The following is an 8,042-nucleotide window of genomic DNA, read 5'->3' on the forward strand; positions in this document are numbered from 1 at the left end:
TCCTCCGTCACTGAAGGAAGCAAGCCTCATGTTAGTTTCAAGCTGCCTGGCTGCCGGCCGCCATCTTGGCTGTCAGTTAATTTGCATATCTCCCTGATTAGCCAATGGGAAGGGTAGCGGTCGTACGCCAATTACCATGTTTCTCTTTTATTAGTGTAGATTGATTTCAGAGAGGAAGGGAGAGGGAGAGAGATAGAAACATCAATGATGAGAGAGAATCATTGATCGGCTGCCTCTGCATGCCCCACACTGGGGATCGAGCCTGCAAACCAGGCATGTGCCCCAACTGGGAATCAAATCATGACCTCCTGGTTCATAGGTCGACGCTCAACCACAGAGCCATGCCGGCCGCATCCCAGTTTAGAAGAGACCATGTGGGAGCTGCACTCGCTCCCTTGCCCTGCAGTGTCTCTAAAGAGTCCAAGTGGAATCCTAGACGTCTACCTCTATCTGGCAGTAACAAGGCAGTCCTGCCCCTTCTCTACTGGATCAGTGTCAGAGAAAACCAACGAAAACAGTAGGTTTAAATAAGATGCAGAGTTTCCATTGTTCAGGTTTCAACTGTAATCCAATTGCTATTCCAAGAATCTGAAAATCTCAAACCAAATAAAAGACAACGGATAGATGCCAACACCAAGAGGATGGAGCTGTTGCACTCATCTGACAAAAATTTTAAAGCAATTAGAAACACAATGAAAACAAATGAAGAAAACAGAAGGCCCCAGCAAAGAAATGTGAAGTATAAAGAAAAACTAAATATAATATTTAGAACTAAAAAATACAAAAATTGAAATTAAAAGCTATGTGGATGAGCTTAATAGCAGAATGGATGGGGATGAGGAACAAATGAATGAACTTGAAGACAGAATAATAGAAATTACCTAATCTGAATCAACAGAGAGAAAAGAGATTTTTAAAAAAATTAGTACTGATAAACTTGTGGGCCTATAACACAGGACCTAATAATTGTGTCCTCATCGTCCCAGAAGAAGAAGAGAAAGGGCAGCACTTGAAAAGTACTTCAGGAAATAATGGCTGAAAACTTCCCAAATCTGGCAAGAGACATAACCCTGCAAATTCAAGAAGCTGCGGGAGCCACAAACAGGATAAACACAACGGAATCCATGCCAAAATATATCATAACTAAACTTCAGAAAACTAAAGATAGCAATGTCACTTTGGAAGACAATTTGGTGGTTTCGTACAAAACTAAAAATATTCTTACCATACAATATGGCAACGGCGCTCCTTGGTTTTTACCCACATGAGTTAAAAATTTACATTCACAGAAAAACCTGCATACAACTATTTATAGCAGCTTTATTCATAATTGCTAAAACTTGGAAGCCATCAGGATGTCCTTCACAAAGTGACTGGTGCATCCCAACCAGAGAATATTATTCAACACTAAAAGGCAATGAGCTATTAAGCCATGAAAAGATAGAGGAAAAGTCAATGCATATTAGTAAGTAAAACAAAGCCAATCTGAAAAGGCTACCTACTTTATCGTTCCAACCATGTGACATTCTGGAAAAGGCAAAACTATGGAGACAGTGAAAAAGATCAGGGTTGCCAGGGGTTGGGGGCGGGAGGGAGGAACGAATAAGCAGAACACAGAGGATTTTTAGGGCAGTGAAACTATGCTGTATGATACTATAAGAATGGATACATGTCCTTACACATTTGTCAAAACCCACAGAATGCACAACACCAAGAGTGAACCCTTATGTAAAATGTGGATTTGTGGCGATAATGATGTGCCCATGTAGGTTCACTGACTACAGTAAATGTACACTCTGGTGCAGGATACGAACGGTATTACTTGTGGGGTAGTCAACATTATATGGGAACTCTACTTTCTGTTCAAATTTGCTGTGACCCTAAAACTGCTCTGAAAAATAAAGTCTATTTAAAAATACAACGATCTGAATAAAAATAAAAATCCAACACACCCAAATGTCTAGGACATTGCAAAAGTAGTGCTAAGAGAAAAATTTGTAGCACTAAATGCACACATTGGGGAAGAGGGAAAGTCTCAAATCAGTAATCTAAGTTCTCTCCAAGAACCTAGAAGAAGAGCTAAATAAACCCAAATCAAGCAGGAGGAAGGAACTAATAAAAGAACACAGATAAATGAAGTTGAAAACATAAAAGCAATAGACAGAAATCAATGAAACATAGAGCTGGTTCTTTGTAAAGAACAAGAAAATTGAGAAACCTCTAACAAGACTGACAAAAAAATAAGATGAAAGACACAAACTAACAATATCAGGGATAAAAGAGGGGATTATCACTTCATACCTTGTAGACATCAAACAGGTAACAAGGGAATAGTACTATGAACAATTATTAGTATACACACATCTTTGACAACTTAGATGAAATTGATAAAATCTCAAAAAACAAAAACTGTAACAACTTACCCAGTATGAAAGAGATATTTTGAATAGCTCTCTATTAAGAAAATTGAATTTGTAGTTAAAAACTCCCCCAAATAGGTATTTCCAGGCCCAGATGATTTCACTAAAGAATTAACACCAATCCTATCCTATATAATAAAATGTTAATATGCAAATTGTCCCCCTCCGGCAGGAGTTTGACTGACCAGGGGGTAGTTCGACTGACCGGGAGTTTGACCGCTTGTTATGATGTGCGTTGACCACCAGGGGGCAGCACGAAACATGGCGGGTGTCGGCGACATGGCGCTGGCAGCGGGCAGCAGTGGTGGTGCTGCCGGCCCCAATGGACCCCAATGAGAGTGGGACTGCAGTGGGATGGTGGAGCAGGTGAGTGGGTGGCACCAGGCCAAGGTGGGGTGCCAGGCAGGGCTGCAGGGTTGTGAGGCTGGGGGTGCAAGCTGGGGCTGCGAGACTGGGCGTGTGAGCTAGGGCCCAATCTCCGCAGGCCACCCCGAGGGACCCCCCCCATCCATGCATGAATTTCGTGCACTGGGCCTCTAGTTCTACATAATCTCATCCAGAAAAGAGAAGACAGAACACTTCCCAATTTATTTTATGAAGCTAATATTAAACCAAATAAAGACAATTAAAACAAAACAACAAAAAAACCTATAGAATAATATCACTCATGAATACAGGTATAAAAATACTTAACAAAATATTAACAAATAGTATTCATCAATATATAAAGAGATTTATATACCATACCATGAAGCTTACTTTAGGGATGCAAGTCTGGTTCAATATTAAAAAATTCATCAATGTAATCTACCATATTAACAGACTAAAAATAAAAACTCATATGATCATATCAACGGATGCAGGAAAAGCATATGATGAAATTCAACATCCATTCTTGATAATAACTCTCAGAATTTAGAAGAACTTCTTCAACCTGATAAAGACATCTACAAAAAACTCCACACCTGACATTATATTTAATGGTAAAAAACTGATCAGGAACAAGACAAACATGTCCATTCTCACCATTCCTATTTAAAATACTTCTAGAAGTTCTAGTCAATGCAACAAAGCAAGAAAAAGAAATAAAAGGCATACAAATCAGAAATGAAGAAATAGACGTGTTGTGTTCTTATTTGGTGAAATATTTTGCTCAGTGGATAGAGCATCAGCCTGTGGACTGAAGGGTCCTGGGTTCGATTCTGCTCATGGGCATGTAGCTCAGTTGCAGGCTCAATCCCCAGCCCTGGTCAGTGCACATGTGGGAGGCAACCAATAGATGTGTCTCTCTCACATTGATTTTTCTCTCTCTGTCTCTCCCTCTCCTTTCCACTCTCTCTAAAAAAATTAATGGAAAAATATCCTCTGGTGAGGATTAACAACAACAATAAAAGGAAAAACTGATCTAAGACTAGGAAAAAATAGTTGCAAACCATTTACCTGACAGAGGATTAACATCTAGAATATGTAAAGAATTCTCAAAAACTTAACAGCAAAAAAAAGAAAAAAAAATCCAAACCACAAGCAAAAGATACAAAGAGCCATGTCACCAAAAATATATAGCACATAAAAAGATGTTTAATATCGTTAGCCTTCAGGGAAATGCAAATTAAAACCATAATGAGACACCACTACGCACTGGGCAGAATGGCTAATATAAAAAACAGTGACAACAATGAATGCTAGTGAGGATGCAGAGAAGCTGAATGAGAATGAAAGATGGTACGTGTACTCTGGAAAACAGTTTGGCAATGTCTTAAAAAAGTAAATATACAACTTCCATGAGACCCAGCTATTGCATGTCTGGGTATTCATCCCAGAGAAATGAAGGCTTGTGTTTACACAAAACCTGTACACTAATGTTGATAGGAGCTTTATTCCTAGTAGCCAAAACCCAGAAACAACCCAGGTGTCCTTCAAAAGGTGAATGCTTGAACAAGTGGTGGTATATCCACATCATGGAATATTACTCGGCAATAAAAAGAACAAACTATGTGTGCAAACAACAACCTGGGTGAAAATCCAGAGAATGAGGATTATGCTGACTGAAAAGAGTCAATTACAAAAGATCGCATAGAAATGGCCAAGTTTTAGAAATGAAGAACGAACACACTAGTGGGCTAAGGAGGAGGTAGGGATGGGAGAGAAGTAGGTGTGGCTATGCAAAGGCATCTTGAGGGGCCTTCCTGGTGATGGAATTTTTCTGCATCGTGACTATACCAATGTCGACATCCTGATTTTGTGCCATAGTTCTGCAAGATGTTAACATTGGAGAGATGCGGGTAGAGGGGATAGGGGCTCTGTGTGATTTCTTAAACTGCATGTCAATCTACAGTTATCCTATATAATAAAGAGCTAATATGCTAATTAGACCAAACAGCAGAACGACCGTCCGGACATCCTTCCAGCCAACTGTCTGGACGACCTTCCAGATGCAGCCAGGTCTGTGAGGGCCAAGCCCCTTGCATGAATTTCATGCACTGGGCCTCTAGTCTCTAAATAAAAGGTTTAAGTTTAAAAAGTTAATCAAACTGAATCGACTTCAAATGTCTTCTGGCATCTGAAAGAACGATTGCTTCCAAGAGTTTCCCGCTTGCTGTAATTTTGTTAGCTGCCCAAAGGTTAAGCTTAAGTGCTGCAAACATTTGGGAGAAATCTACCTAGCACGTTGGGCCAAAATCCCTGCCAAAACAAACTTGCCTAGAGAAATCTCATCGAGGGACACGTATTAGCTTACAAAATAACCGTTTCGCTGGAGTGGATATGTTCTTGCTAATATTGCATATTAAATTGAGGGTTCTTTGTTTCATTATTATTAAATTCTCACCATTATTTATTTCCCTCCCAACAGCGATGAGGAATTTCTTTTCTATTTTAGTTTAAAAAATTCGTCTGAAAAACACGAGTACATTGTCATTAATATTTAAACAAAAAGGCAAAGTTCCTTCACTTGCCATCTCAGCCCTCTCCCCAGAGAAAATCATTGTTGTCAGTTTCAAGTATTTCTTTCTAGATTCTTTGTATTTCTAGAATATGTACAGTTTTGCAGGTGTGTGTTTTTACAGTTAGAATCATCAATTTAAACTGTTTTTCAAATTCCTTCCCTCCCCATAAAATGTCTTAGAAATTTAGTTGTCAGTATATTTGACCCGATTTAACTCATTCTTTGCAGTTGCCTTGCAGTAGTCTGTGGTATTGAGGTACCACGGTCGAATCATTTGTCTGCTGACACTTCAGAAGGCTCCAACTTTTGCTCTTGCAAGCAATGCAGCCACTAGTGACAATCCTTGCACGTGTTTCTTTGAGCACATATGAGGCTATTTCAATGGCAGAAAAACCCAGAAGTAGAAGTGGGCTTTGAAGGGATAGCCGGCATTGTTGATTGGCTGAACCACTACCTGCTCCCACTCATTTTCAATCCTCTCCTCTCCTCCTCCTCCCACAACAAAGGCTTAAAAATGCTGGAAACTCACTTTGCTTACAGCTAGGGGTGGCCACCTGACCCAGCTGCAGCCAATTAAACATCAGCAAAAGAATGCGAAGTGCTCCCTAGGAATGTTTTTGCTTTCCAGGTAAAAGGGATAGAGACGCGGTTGGCACTGTCCCATTTCCCTGCCCCGAAGGTGGCTGTGGTATTCGGAGGGGTGGCAGCCCTGTGACAGCACAAAGGAAAGGCAGGAGAATCAGGATGATGTCAGCCCTGACCGATGAGTTGCTGAAACAAAGCCAGCAGTAGCCTACCTCCAGGCTGCCTGTGATGTGAGAAAAATGAGCTCCTCTATTGGTATATGCTGCAGTGTTAAGTCTGGTTTTCGGTTACTTGTAGCCACATGATTCAGTACTAAATTACTCTCTAAAAAGTCTGTACTCACTTTATTTATTCTCTCACAAAAAAAATCTTTACGAGCATCCATTCCCCAAACTTTTATTTACTTTGGATGTTGGCAATCATTTAAGTGTGTAACCAAGCTGACGCATGAACATGTTCCATGTGAAGCGGCGCGTCCCTTCGTGCATGCACTGGACATTTGGATCCCCTCTCCTATGACTTTCTTGTGTCTAGCCCTCGACCACTTTTTACTGTACTGTCTGACTTTTTCTTATTGATTGGTCAGAGTCCATTTCCAGAGAGCAAAGCAGATGGAATTAAACTCCTGGGGAAACCTGTCTCTGCATCTTTACACTATCAATCAAATCAAACACAACTAGGAAATCAATCTCCCACGACAGGCCAGGCTGACAGGGACAGTCCTGAGAGTCTTCCCGGAGTGCTGCCCCCCCAACCCCGCCTCGCTCCCCCCACATAGCAAAGTGTCAAGAAGTAACTCAATTCATGCAAAACACTACAGCCCGCGCTTGGCACTTCCTTTGCGAATCTACACCTAAAGCCAGGCTTATGAAACAGTGACACACGGTGAAGCAGGCAGAGTCCTGAACTCATTTAACCTTCCTATCAATCAACCCCGAGGCAGTCATGATTATTCCTATTTCACAGAATAAATGATGAAAGCAAACTTTTAAAACCAAACGTTTCTTTCCTGCCACAAAAACTCACAGCATTCCAGGCCGCATATTTAAAAACAAAAATGATTAAGTGTTTACCTGGACTTAAAATGATGCAAAACGTCCTGTGCCTATCTAAATACATCAACATGCTTACGTTAGAAGCATTGCTAAACCTGTTCAGTGGTTTAGGAATCTGAAGAAGCTCTTCCAAAGTCTGGCTCCAAAGTTTATTGCCACACTGTAACTAACCAAAATTATTTCCATTTTTTTTTAAAGCAAAAAACTAAATCGAGTAGGATTTTAACGCTTCAGCAAAAAGAAGCCACTAGCTAGCTACCCCACCCCCAGAGCGACGGGGTAAAGAATTCCTCTAATCAGTTAACAATCAACCAGTCTGACACTGAAAAACAAACAAGATGAGCTGTTAAAGATGATAAAAGGCCGTGGTGAAAAGCAATGTAAACAAGTAGAATAGAACATGCACCATCCTGAGTATTTGGACACGGTTTGGATTTTGGATGGACTGATTCTACTTTAACAAGCCCAGCAGCTAGAGGAAAAGAGAAAATTGAGGAGGTCCTGATCCCAGAGTCAGGTGCGGGGCAGCAGGAGGGCTGAGGCCCTGACAAATACTTCCCTGCTTTATGCCCCACCTCGCCTCACAGAGCTGTGGGCTCTCTCTCTGGCAAGGCATCACACAAAACACTCAATCCACAGCGGGCTCGGAGCACAGGCATCACACCTCCTGGATGCATTCTACTAAACCCTCCCAGGGGACACACCCAGCCCAGAGCCTGCAGGCCAGGCCCCCAAGAACTGACAGTCCTCAGGGCAGGAAGACCAGGCCACCCCGGTGCGGCCTGCTTGGGCTCCAGGTTGAACATGGAGGCTCACCTGGTAGAAGTTTTTAGCCAGTTGGTAAGGCACAGGAAAATGCCTGGGGGAGTTTGAATTCTCATTTGACATAAAAGAAAACCAGTCTGCAGACAGGATGTTTACAGTCTACAAGAGTGCACATGGGTTGAAAATTCCCAGTCTGAGGGTACCTCTGGTTGTTTCTTGCATTTTCCTGGTGGGCTTGCCCAGCGGTCCCCCCTCGGGGAGAGGCAGTGGAGT

The sequence above is a fragment of the Myotis brandtii genome, unplaced genomic scaffold, assembly GCF_000412655.1.
Source record: "Myotis brandtii unplaced genomic scaffold, ASM41265v1 scaffold731, whole genome shotgun sequence".
Classification (NCBI taxonomy): Eukaryota; Metazoa; Chordata; class Mammalia; order Chiroptera; family Vespertilionidae; genus Myotis; species Myotis brandtii.